This window comes from Watersipora subatra, chromosome 6 (assembly GCF_963576615.1).
Source record: "Watersipora subatra chromosome 6, tzWatSuba1.1, whole genome shotgun sequence".
NCBI classification, from domain to species: Eukaryota; Metazoa; Bryozoa; class Gymnolaemata; order Cheilostomatida; family Watersiporidae; genus Watersipora; species Watersipora subatra.
In genome coordinates, this window is record NC_088713.1 from 47,725,346 (window position 1) to 47,739,352 (window position 14,007).

Below are 14,007 nucleotides of genomic sequence, written 5' to 3' on the forward strand. Positions count from 1 at the left end.
AGGCACTCCACATGCTTGGCTTTCAAATCTAGTTTCGTCTCACTTACGGGTGTTGTCATTAGCTCACTTTGGGCAGCGTCTAAAAATTCTATATTTAGCTCGTTTTCCTTTTCTTGGACTATTTAGCACTAATCGATGAGTGGAAGAAGTTGAAGCGCGGGGAACAGTGTTTTTGCGGCAAGATCCAGTGTATTCAAATGTTTGATCAATTAATTTCTGTCGAAAGTCAGTTATTTTACAACCGCTATGGATTCTATAAACTACGGTTGCATTGTACTCGTAAATACCTAATAAATAAAAAAATAGTTTTTTGTACCATTTCATGGTTTTACGCGCAGCGTTATAATAATGCAAATTTTGATCAGATTTGTCTACTCCTTCCCATGTATTTTTTGTAATCCAAAATAGCAGCTGGTTTGCAAACTATCCCCTTTATAGTTTACTTTGCCTGTATCTACGACATCCAAGTTTTTATGCATAGTTGAAATTACAGAAACATATTTTTTATCTCTCCAACAGCCAATCATACATTCTCTATTAAAAAAGCTTGTTGTTTCACCTTTTTAATAGCTTTTCCATTGCAAATTTTCAAATCTTTAGGAACACCTTTTCTGTTTGGACGCAGAGTTCCGCAAACATGAGTGTTATTTTTTATAAGTTCAGCTGCTAACTCTGGCGAACTATAATAATTATCCATATATAAACAACGACCCGAATCAAGCAAACCATTCATTAATTTCATCACTATGTTGTGAGTGATTCCTCTACCGGTTCCTTCGGTTTGTTCTCGCTCACCACCAATGCACACAGACAGCTTGTGCACATAGCCAGAGACAGTATCGCAGAGAGAAAATAGCTTTATTCCAAATTGAGATCTTTTAGATGAACTATACTGCCTGAAGCTGAGCCGGCTTTTCCTAGCCAGCAAGCTTTCATCTATAATAGAAATAAATTTACCAGGCAGCAAAACAGAAGATCACCGGTCAGATATCATGGCTAAAACTTTTCCTAGCTTGAACAATTTATTGCCAGCAGGGTTTTCCGAATTGACAGTGAAATGCAAACTGTTCAAAACCATTGAAAACTTCTTCTTTGAAATCATTTTACTCAACATTGGTGTTGATATTAACGGATTGGTAGACCAATACAACAACAAAGTAGGCTTCTTGACAATACCCATGAGCAAAACTAAACGAAAAACTCGCCAAATATCTTTGCCATCGACAGGCTCCCAGGCATCGTCATGTTTTTGAAGGCCATATCTATTTGTTTCGTCAATTATAACATTCATGATGGCCGATGTAATAAAAAGCTGGAAATGAAAATATTTATATGTCCAGTAATCCGACTGCGTACTCCTGCCAAGCTCTGATCAAAATGCAGTTCTTTTGGTTTTAGATCAGCACCTCTTTGAAATCGAAATTACTCCCTGATTCAACGTCGATCATTTCACTCTCACTTTTACCATCAGATTCACTCTGTTGATCTTTTTTTCACTTTCATCGTCTTCCCCACGTTCTTCCGACCTGAAATCCTGTTCTTCACTTTCGAACCAGTCGATATCATCCTCTAAACAAATTTTTTTAGCTGAGCTCAAATAATCATATCCGTCCATGTTGATCTGCTTTCGATAAAGGAAAATCAAATGTTTACATCGTGTTCTTTTTGCACATGCGCATAAAAGATTATTTATAGCCTCAAAACGGTAGTAAAAAACTTACTGAAAATGCTCAAATTATTAATTTTAAATTTTAGCGCTGTTTTTGAAATAAATGAAACGCTTTGAAAAAGGTCTATCGAAAATGGAAAAATGTCGGGCTTTTCGGTTGTGGTACTCTGAAACATTGCTCGTAACCCGATAAAGTTCGGTTTTGGATCGGAGAGGGTTAATGGTGGTGTGTGAAAAATACTAGATACCGCCCTCTCTGTTGCTCGGTCATTCTGCAACCTGCTGTTCACTTCCTCTGTCTGCTACTGACGATTTTTCTCTTCAATCTGCTCATCTTTGGCTTTTGCATGTGACAATGACTTTTTACCTACAACCAAACCAAATTTTTTTTGGGTCCTTGATACTTTCACAGCCATCATTCCACTGGCTGTCACTGCACACTCACCATGCCACTGGGTCTTCGGGAAATGTCACCAGATTTTTTCATTAAACATTCATTCCCATTCTGCGCATTCACCTTTGCACAACGCCCCAACAACTTCCTGTTAGACAATCTTTTGTACGCAGTCAGGATCACGCTCAACATAGCATTCGGTAAGTCAGGTTTTTAGAGTGCTCTGTTGGGATTTTTATACCAAAACCAGCCATTATCAGGGCAGTAATTATGCTACGGGTGTGAGTATATAAAATGTGATGTGATTAGCCGTGGCCAAAATTGCTCTCTTCATTTCATCAGCGTCGCCCGGATTTGATTTGATGGCGTTAGGATAATAAGAATACAAATTGTTCACCAACTTTTGCGTAAGCGTGTCTTTACCGGAAATAGACGTTGGCGTATTTCTATATTGAACCCTGAGTTTTTTCAAGTGAATCGTCAAGCGCTTAACAACATGATTCATACACTCTTCTTTCTTGACGCTGATATCACCATACGCATTCATACTGTTCACCGCATCATACGCTGCACTGTCACCATCACCAAGCAAAGTAGTATAACGTGAAAGCCCTGTTGTAGATCTCTGCCAGGTGGTCTTTGCAGTTTCCTTTTACATAGCACTGCTCAAGTCGTCATGGTTCTTCTCATAAGCATTTTGGTATTTCTTCCAAAACTCGTATTCACTGTCTTTCTTTGGTTCTTTTTCACACACCTGGCTGAAGTTTGACATCACTTGAATGTGTACAACATATCCAGTAGGAATATCTATAGCTACAAAAAGGCCTTTGTGTGAAGTATGTCCGCACTTATGCCATGTAACATCATAACTCACAGCTATATATGTTTACAGTATATATATCAACATCGGTGTTACACTCCATAAGCTTTACATACTCTTCTTTTACAATATTCCTAACAATTATAAAATGCTCCTTAAAAGATGTAGAACATGCGATAGCTAACTTATCTAACTTGGTGAAGAATGAGCTAGGTGTAATGGGCTGTGGTAATTTCAGATCCGAAATAACGCTACCTGCCTGTTTGTATCTTACTTTTACACAAATAAACAAAGCTATCATTAATATCATAAGCCCTATTACTTACCACACTGGGGGATGTGTGCTAGGACAGGATTACGGCAATCATGGCAAACTGCTTTTAATAAACTAGACATACCATAGACTTGAGCATTCTCAACTAACGGTACAATACTACTGGAACAGGCGGAACAAACTATCTTCGATACTAAGCTACATAAAAATTCCATACTAACTACCTTATAGCTGCCTGCATTGACACTGCTTGCGACGGCATCAACAGAAGTTATTTCAGCTCCAGCAAAAATAGGATAGCTAAATGGATAGATACTCCCTGAATTTTTCCAGCTTGCGCTTGGACGCAGAAACTTGAGCAAATTATGTTGACGGTGATGGTGCTGAGAGGAGATGAGATGTACTTGATGTAGACGATGTTGTGGTTGTATCAACTTTCTATAAATAAATATTTATGCTCAGGCATTATTAGTTGCAGCTAATTTAATTTTTGCTGAGAGTTCACATTTATACTGGTTTAATATTCTGTGATTAATGTTAAAAGAATTCTCACGTTGAGGTTATTGTAAGTCGAAGTTGACTTTAAAATGTTGACCATCATCAGTCAGTCGATCAATGCAATTATGTAATTTAGAATGAAAAAAGAAGAAAGCATTGTGTGGTATCAATAGGCTGGTGTTGATTAATGTCTTATAGTCCCTCGAGGAACGTTTCTTTCCAGCTGCGACTTTATTGATATAAGTCCTGCAGTACTAGCAGTGATATCCAGATTGGTAATTGTTTTGTTCCTAACCTGAAGATCTCAAGTCGTAAATAACTGAAGTTTCTACAACTCCTCTGGTCGTATTGTACACAAACAAAATTGAATCACAATCCAAGCAGAAAATTCTAGTAGTTTCACATGAGGTTCACACAAAAATATTTACCACTACTAGTGACTGGCTCTTGACTGCTACACAATCACTGAAATACTAAAATTTAACTTCATGCGTTTTTACTTATTAAATTGAAAAAAGAGTCTAAAAAGACCATCATAAAAAGTAATTTGCGAATTCCAAATTTACATACATCATAAAGTGATTCACCAACAGTTTGAAATAGACCAAAATCCTGGCAATGTCATTACCACTAGTAAAAAATGAAATGAGTTTAAACAAGTTGTGGGCCAAAAAGGTGTATGCTTCACCAACAGAGCAAACAAAATAATTCATCCTTGTTTTAGTCACATCGAGTACATTCAACAGTTAGGTCTATTTATTTTTGTCTATATTTCCATATTTTAATAAGATAGCCTGTGTTTACATTGTAGCTGTAGCCGTATATCTATAATAAAATGTATTATTGCATTTAGCAGATATTAAAAACGGCTTGGCAGTAATGCCATATTGAGCACAGTCGTAGTATCATCAACAAAATCTTTAAAAATTAGTAACAATAACATATTGCACACCATCGGTCACTATATACTTCGATTTTGTAACTCGAATAATTATTCTTATAATTAAATCTTATAATAATCTTATAAAATCGAATAATTATTCTTATAATTAAATCTTATAAGAATCTTTAGGAAAATATCATCGTCATTCCCTTTACTTTTACTGTTTTTAACATCAGTTAGAATACCAAGTTACTCATTATAAGTGTCAAAAATGTCAAAGACATCTTTAAAATCAGCAAAAAAGAAACAAATACTTTTATCGGACGCCATTTTTCAGTACTTCCTGTTTAGAACAGCAATGGCTTTAAGGTTTTTTTTCCGATGGTTAAAGACTTCTATTGGCTAAACTGAATTCAGATTCAGAAAGATCACTTTTTGATTGGTCCAGTTGCACGTGTTACAAATAGTTACTAATATTAGAAAATCAGTTATTGCAGCTTCAAAGTCGGATAACTCAACTTTGTGATTTGTGACTTAACCATGGTTTCTGTGATTGCGACCCATATGGTATGCTGCAAGTTTTAATTAGATTTTCAAGTAAGCAAATCAGTAAGTTTTGCCCTTTTATCCACATCGACTTAATGTGACAAGAATTAGCTATAGGCTCGACTAAATCTTAGCAAGATCTCAACAAAGGAATTCATGCAGGTATGATTGCAGCCACCAAAAACTGGTCATTTAGTGAAACTTTGTTGAAGCGGCAATAACAACACCCATTACCATCCTGAGCTTTTTATTTTGTTTGTGCCATGCATGGAAATGAGAAATGCACTGCAATTTGCATAGCTGTTTAATGGAAGCACATGTTCAGCTTGCTCTTGATCTATCGATACATTCATAAACCTTTTATTTTGTGTGATAGCTGACATCTGTTCTACATTTCAATAATTGTCAATTGTTTATTACTATCAATTATTAGCAATTGATAATAATAATAAGGTTAATTGTTTATAATAGTAAGAGTTGTAATATCTGTCTTGAAACTTGCCTACCTGATGTCCTGTTAATGTTGAGTCCGCCGTTCGTAGTTCACCTCAGAAAGTTTTTAACAATGACATGTATTCCTCCAGCACCTTGGGAAAACTGGTTGTGTTTTTAATGGCTGTAAAAATGTTTTTTCTGCCGCCGGTTTTAAAGTTGGGTTTATGTTGCCATTTTTTGTCTTATGTCTGGTCATCAAATATCTTTAGAATCTATTTGTTTGATGGTGGCATGTCTTTTCCTGAATGTGGTGTTACATTGCCTACTGTTTGTACAGTGTTTCGATCTGTGGCTTAAAAGGAAACAATGAAAGCACCATTCCATGTATTTAATCATTTCTTTAAGAACTTTGTGTTTCACATCCTCTTGGATATATTTCAGGTTTGAAGCCATTGGCTGTATATTGGTTGCTCATTGAGCAGTTTGGACAATGTTTGGACAATGTTTGATGTTATCAGCATTTGTTCCATTCGTCTAATAAAGAAAGTGTTAATACTTCTCTTTTCAGATATTTCCTTCCTATCTTTTATGTATTTGCTTTGTCCTTTTGCTCAATTGCTAAACTGTATGGTACGTCCGTGTTGGCAATATCAGCTTCAATCTTGAGAAATTCAGAAGGTTCTGCTATGGTTGGAGATCTTAGTGACATCTTTTTCTGAAAGCCACTCAGCAGCTATCTTAATTCTAAGTAATAGAAGTTGAAGAGTTTGGCTGCCATTCTCTCACTTTTCGACTGGATATCTAGGAACAACAGCTGGTCCATAAAGTTTATAGTGTACTCACTGTATTTTCATAGAAACTTTTTGTTAATAGATCCTATTGGGAGCTCTGTAAGTATCTTGTAAAGCTCAACAGATGGTCTGATTAATATTGTTGTATTTTATTTATCATAACACATCGTGCTGTCAAACACATTAGTAGAACATATATTGACAGAATAGTCAAATTTATATGAATTCCCAAGCTTTAAAAAACTAAGAAGATTAGTTTCAACTTACAAAAATTACTAGTCCTTTTAGAGATGGTTGGTTCAATTTAACTTATTTTAGAAAAACTGATATACAGCTACTTACAGTCTCGATTATTTCAAACTGCACAATGTTCGTAAGTTGCAGTCTTCTCTACGACTAAGCATCTTGTTTCGTAATGGGTTACACTGTGGTTTGTTAAATATTCACGAATGTGAAAACCAGCTGTGAATAAGCTAAGCATATCTAGCAAAGCAGTCAAAGCACATGTTTGGCCTAATAAATAAAATCCTGCCAATACACTTATAAGTAGCCAATCAGCAAGCTTTTTGAGAACTTTTTGGTGATAATGAAGTTGTTTTCATATTGATCCATGAATAAGTTGTCGTACATATCGTATGATGTTTGTGTGCTCATACTGTGTTAGTTTCCATATACTCGCATGAATCTCCATTAATATATTTTTTTAGAAATCAAAGTTTGTGATGCCATATATCCTTTCTGCTCTAAAGTATTTAAGGCTCACTTACTCTGGGGTGAGCAAATTTCCATAAAAACTTCATGTTCTACATGTTTTTTGTGACAACCAAGGTATCAGTAAAACTCTTTATAAGTGTGGCAAGGATAGAAGATTTAGAAGCTTTATATAAGGCTAGAGATGATGGGAGAATGTTGACTTGTGGTAAACTTCCCACCTGATGAACACTTCTATTAGTTGGCTATTCTGGTTGTGGTATGTTCCCCGGGAAGGTTTGTCATCTCTCAATGTCGCTGTTGTTTCTATGGCTTCTACAGTCGTACTTCGACTTACAAGCTTAATGCATTCTGAGACTGAGCTCGTATGTCATTTCACTCGCATGTTGGTGCAATTTATTTATATAAAAAACAATCAAATATGTATTGATTGGTTTCTATACTCTAAAAATGCAAACAAAAACAGTTAAAATCAGATAGTGTAACAGAAAGAACCTGTTGGTTGTTGTCCTAACTTACCATATGCTTTCAAAAAGCAACAAATAAAAAATGCAAAGAAACGTGATTATGAGAATGTCAAATTAAATACATACAATAGCAGCTAACGCTAGCATTTGCCAGGGAGGGAGAGATAAGTTATCCTTCGTTACAACAGTTGACTTTGATAAATTTGGATTTTATCACAGTCCTACAAGACCAGCTTATAAGCAAATTTAAAAGCAAACTTTCATTTTAAACTTAACGTAATTAAAGTTTCTTTGGCGTTCAGAGTTTTAATTTTCTTGCGGCGTAACTAACTTTTCCTTTGTTTCGCTCTCACGACCAGCCGGTCGTATTAAAAGAAACCTATCTAAGGATGTTTGCCTTTGTCGCGTTTTCAACGTGTTGTGGTAAGAACAAACACAGGTGTCGTCGCAAAGGGTTAATGCACGACCACTAGCCAACTTGCCCGAATGTCTATTTTTTATAGTCTTGATACAATGTATAGCACCGGCCTTTTCATATAGCATCGTTTCAGCTACGCTTTCGCCGGCCAATTGTTTGTCTTTTACTCAAAGCATGAGCAGTCTCGCCATCAGCGATTGTGAAGATCGCTGCGCCGTTTAGAAACTATGGTTAGTCTTTTTGCAAACTAAACGCTCTTAGTATAATCCTTCTGTTTGTGGATGTATTTCTGTCATATTGCTGAGCAAGCTCAATCATGCATACACATTTGCATATTTTCCAATTATTTTTGGTTTAATATCAATTGTTATCATTCGCTTTTTCTTTGCATTATCCTTCATTGTACCGGTTAACTTTTGGTCTACGCACAATATTTTTAATTCACATAATTCTGCACTGAAAATCGCACACTCTGCACTGCACACAAAATATGGTGCAAAAGTATAACCTGAGCAGTGGAAAACTACCGAGTGATGCTGTTCTCATAAAACACCTTCGACATACATGTACTTGGCCACTGACTCGCGTGCTCGTATCTCAAGTTTCTCGTATGTTGGGGCACTCGTAAGTTGAAGTATGACTTTATTACATTTTCATGTGGTTTACTCTGGGCAGGGATTTTGATAATCAATGGAAGCACAGCATCCATATTTTAGAATAACTGCTGCAAAAATCTTTCCTTATCATCAAGTCTATCTCTTTCATCCATTAGCTGTTCTGCAGCTTTATCTGCTTATTTAGGTTCTTGAATTTTCTGGTAAACAATTAACCTGCATCTTTTGACGTTGATATAAGAGTTTTATACCTATGTTTGGTATATTAACTTACCTAACATTCATTATTGCTAAAAAAACACAAATTATTGTATATCTTGCATAACTTTCCTACTGTACTAACTAACACATTGCATGCTTGCTACAGACAGTTTAGATTCATGCCGTCCTGTCCTGCTCTTTTCTTACTAGCTTGTGACCTGAGAATTACCCGCTTTACTAATTTTCAGACTTGGATCTGAAATTTTACTTTTTCCCCTTTTTCAGACATTTTCCTTTTTACATCTGATGGGTGTGAGTTCAATTACTCCAACTAAGCTGTAATTTTTTATATTCTCACCAAAGTTACTATCATAAGTTTCAGGGGATGTCCCCTTCAGATCCATGCGTCTCCACAGGTGGCCATTACCTTCCACTTACACATAATAACAATTTAATTTACTATAAAGCATTGAAGCACCAACATGGTAATACAGTACTTGTAGTTATTTATGTTATACTGCATAATAATGATTGATATGATATCACAGTAGACACTCCTACAACATGAACCTCAATAAATAAAGAAATCATGTAGTTTTTGCTTTGTATTATGTAGGAAATTCCGGGTAATGTAAAGCGTTAAGTCGGTGCAAGGTTTCAATTTCGATTTGAGTAACGAGCCTCTCACAGTTAACCTTAAACACATCAGTTGGGAGAAAACGACGTATAGGAATATTTCTATTATACATGTATATAATACTACCCTGACAGTAGATTGTTTCGTCAGAGGTTGTCAGGTGTGCCAATAAAGCATAGGATAAAAGTAGTTGCACAGCAACTCAAAAATAACTGAAGGCTTTTGATTGATGGAGATGTGAAAGTGTTAGAGATTTACCATGCTGAAATTCACAGGTTGTAGTTTTAATAATCACAATATTCTATCGTAGGTTCCCTCTTAAATACGCCACATAATATTCCATGAACTACTAAACCTTTCTTCTTTTTTGCACTGGTAGAGTTTCTATCAAATTCTTTGCTGTATCTCAGGATTACACAATTCTGAAAATATATCTTGCAGTTCCATGGCAAATCCTTCACCGACCACATACAAACTGCTACAATAAATCAACATGTACATCATCCCATCCCTTACTGGTAACTTTCTGCAAGCCTCTTCTCAAAGTAGCAGAGTGCGAGGCTTGCAATCAGTCCTCCAATCATCCGTTTGTTTAGTCTACCCATGACTCTGCTGTAACCAATCAGCTCTGGCCCTGTGTGATATGTGCTCCGATATGTGATGAACATTTGAGTCGAAAGTCTAACAAGGAGCTATAAATAGCTTTTTCTATATAAATTCTGTTACAAATTTAAATTGATATCAGAGTAATAAAAAATATATCGATGACTTTCAGAATTAGGTAAATATCTTTTCGGTAAACGCAGTTGAGTGAAACTGGCACAAAAATCTTACTAAACACAGGTGATTCTATCAACTTCACTGTAGAAAGTATCTGTGATAACCAACCAATCACAAATAAAATTAAGATTGATATCAGATTAATAAAAATACATATCATTGACTTGCAGAAGGTAAATGAATAAAGAATGAATAATGAATTTCTTTTAACGATGCATTGACCAGGTTCTAAACCGGAGTTCTATGTGGAGTAAACAAACCCTTATGTTACTAAAATGCAAGATTAAAACATGCAAGCATTCTAAAACACAATGTAAAACTAAAAGCAAATATTTAAGCTGACACTAGCAATTATTGCCAATTCATGATCGCTAGTTTACCAAATCACTATGGAGCCGAAGAGGCTCCATAGTGGTGCTGATTTGAGTTCAAATCCATCAGAATGCGGAATTTTATATTGATTTTTAACTAGATTTAATTTAATATAGAGCTGGATTTATAATCTTCATAGTGGCTCTATAGATTCAGTTGTGACTCACAACTGTTATCACTCATGCGACACGTAACGGCGTTTTGCTCACGTTCTGTGTTTTCTGCTCCGGTGTCTAGAAGGTTTTGCTGTATCCTTCATCAGCAACAGCGCTGTGTTGTTGTTTGCCTCTTGGAAGGGCTAGTAGTATTCTCACATTCTTGTTCCTTCAATAAACCCTAGAAGATGAACAATTGCAGCAAAAATGGCCCGCCTTTCTATTGAAACGCTTTGCACTGTAATGAGGAAAATATGTACGCATATTTCGCGCACTTGTTTGTAAATTTGCTGTCTCTCAAATTACTTTGCAATGCACGTCTTCTGTCTTTTTCTTAGCAATTTCTACATTACCCTTTTGTTCAAATTTTATTTTTTGACATATTAATGTCTCCTCTCTCCCTACCTAACATTGTCTCTTTGGCTCAATGTTGTTCAACACTTCATTTCTGGCTATCAGATTTTCTATTTGCTCATGATGTGTCTTTTCATTTTTTTTTATCCGTTATTCTTTTGCTGATCAGGCTTCTCTCTTCAAATGTCTCTTGTTTATGTGCTTTTCTGTCAGTATTTTTTGACATTTAAATCTGTTTCACCGACTATTGGCTGTTTTTAGATTTTCACGTAAAATGTTATTCTTCGAATATTTTTGGTAAGTCAAGTTCTCTTCAGCCATTTGGTTCAGAAGTTTTTAGTTGTTGCTATCTATGTCTGTGACAAATAAGTCAAAGTGTTTTTACTACTAGGAGTCAGTCTTTTGTGATCCTAATAGTCCACTAAGGATGGCTGATTGTCTTTTAATCAAACCCACTCTTGTCATTGGCTCTTGGTCTCGTCACTCCTTTTTACTCTGTTGCAGTTGAGAACATTAAAAGGAATAGGAAAGACCTTGTCACATTTTTGCTATCTAAAACAGTAGTAAGAGACCCTTAAGATCATATGTTCAAGTCTTGAATGTCATACACTTGACCAATTATGATAACATTTTAAGGAGGCATTACGATCTTAGGTCTTACTGTTATGTGTGCTCCTCGTGTTGACGCAATGGAAAGAAGCACAGAAACCTACAAGTCCTCATATAGACAATACCTATAAACTGAATGAAGACATTCTCATAATTCTATTATTTTGCATTGTATGCTAAAATGGCCTGTGTGGGATACCATTGCTATTAAGAATACATGTAGATATAGAATCTGCCTTCCAATTAAAGAAGTCATATTCTAGATCCAACCACACTAAACTACGACCATGAACCACTTCAATTACTTCAGTGCATTGGTTTCAAACAGTCAAGATTATAAAATGATCAGAGTTTTGCAATGTATAAATAATACATTTATATATTATATTTTATACTAGGAGAATTCCCGGCGTTGCCCGGAATATTTTTATGCTGGCTCTCCCGTAAAAGCGAGTAGTTACAGTAGCTCTTATTAGTAAGCTCACTCAAATCAGCCATTGGCAATATGGCGCTACATTACCTGCCACTGTTTTATAAACTGGTTTTAATACTCTTGCAACTCCGCCCAATCCGCTTGTATTATTATAAAACGTAATATCTTATGAGTTTTAATCCTTTTATATTATACTTTCACGTATTTAGGCCGATAATTTTTCAAGTTGCCATGATAATTGTCGGTTTACGCAGACATCGATATAAGTTTAGTATTTTGATTGTAACTATTGCCAGAGATATCTTTTAGGCATATTTGCAAGTTTTTCTGATTGACCAGAAAACCTTTCATAACTTTACACATGCCACATAATATTCCGTGAACTACTAATCCTTTCTTGTTCCAATAGTTTTTAATAAATTCGCTGCTGTATCTCAATATTACACAACTTCAAAAATATGCCTTGCATTTCCAGGGTAAAACTTTCACCAACTGAATACAAACTGCTACAATAAAATAACATGTACATTATCTTTTATCGGTAACTATCAGCAGACATCTTCCCGAAGTAACATAGTGCAAGGCTTGCAATTAGTCCACCACCAACCATCCACTTGTTAGGTCTTTCCATCACTCTGCTGTAACCAATCACCTCTGTTTAATTGACCTTACAAAGACTGAACTTTAAAGACTTCCTGCATGTGGTGACTTTTTGGGTCAAAAGTTTAACAAGTAGCTATAAATAGCTTTTTTTACATGACTTCTGCTATAAATTTAGATTGATATCAGAATAATAAACAATACGTATCAATAACTTACGGAAGGTAAATGAATAATTAATTTTTTCTAATGATGCACTGATCTGCTTCTAAACTGGAGTCTCATGTGGAGTAAACAAACCCTCATGTCACTAAAATGAAAGTTTAAACATGCAAGCATTCTAAAACACAATGTAAAACTAAAACAGCTATTTGAGCTGACACTTGCAGTTATTGCCAAATCATGATCGTTAGTTTACCAAATCATGATTTTTAAAGCTTCCCAAAGTTTTTTTTTAAAGTTCAAGTCGGAAGGTGAAAACATACAGTAGCTTGAATAAATGAAAAGATTATCTCACGTAATTATTTTATGATTGACGTAATTTTAGGGTTGCTGAAGAACAATTATAATTAAGTTTCAATAACCTTTGACTTGATAAGTTTAATCTAGAATTGCTCGAATTATGATATCCATATCAACACCACTTTAGAGCCGAAGAGGCTCCATAGTGGCGCTGATTTGAGTTCAAATCCATCAGAATGCAGAATTTAATCTAAAGTTGGCTCTATAGTCTCTATAATGGCTCTTGGAAGGGCTAGTGGTATTTTCGCATTCATGATCTTTCAATAATCTCTAGAACATCAACAATTGCAGCGAAAATTGGCCGCCTCTCCAATGCAAAGCTTTGCACTATAATGAGGAAAAGATCTATTCATATTTGGCGCATTGGTTTGCAATTTTGCTCTCTCAAGTTTTGTTTGATTATTTTGCAATGCACGTCTTCTGTCTTTTTTCTTGGCAGTCTCTACATTTTCCTGTTCAATTTTTATGTCTGTGACAAACAATTCGAAGTGATTTTACTACTAAGAGTCAGTCTAATGTGGTCCTAATAGTCCACTAAGGATGGCTGTTTGTTTTTGATCAAAACCACTTTTGTCATTGGTTCTTGGTCTCATCACTCCTTTTTGCTCTATTGCAGTTGAGAACATTAAAAGGAATTAGAAAAGTGTTGTCATATTTTTGCTATTTAAAACAGTAGTAAGAGACACCGAGGATCATATGTTAAAGCCTTGAATGTCACATACTTGACAAGTTATGATAACTTTTAAGGGGCATTACAATCTTAGGTTTTACTTGTTAGGTGTGGTCCTCGTGCTGACTCAATGGAAAGAAGCCCAGAAACCCAC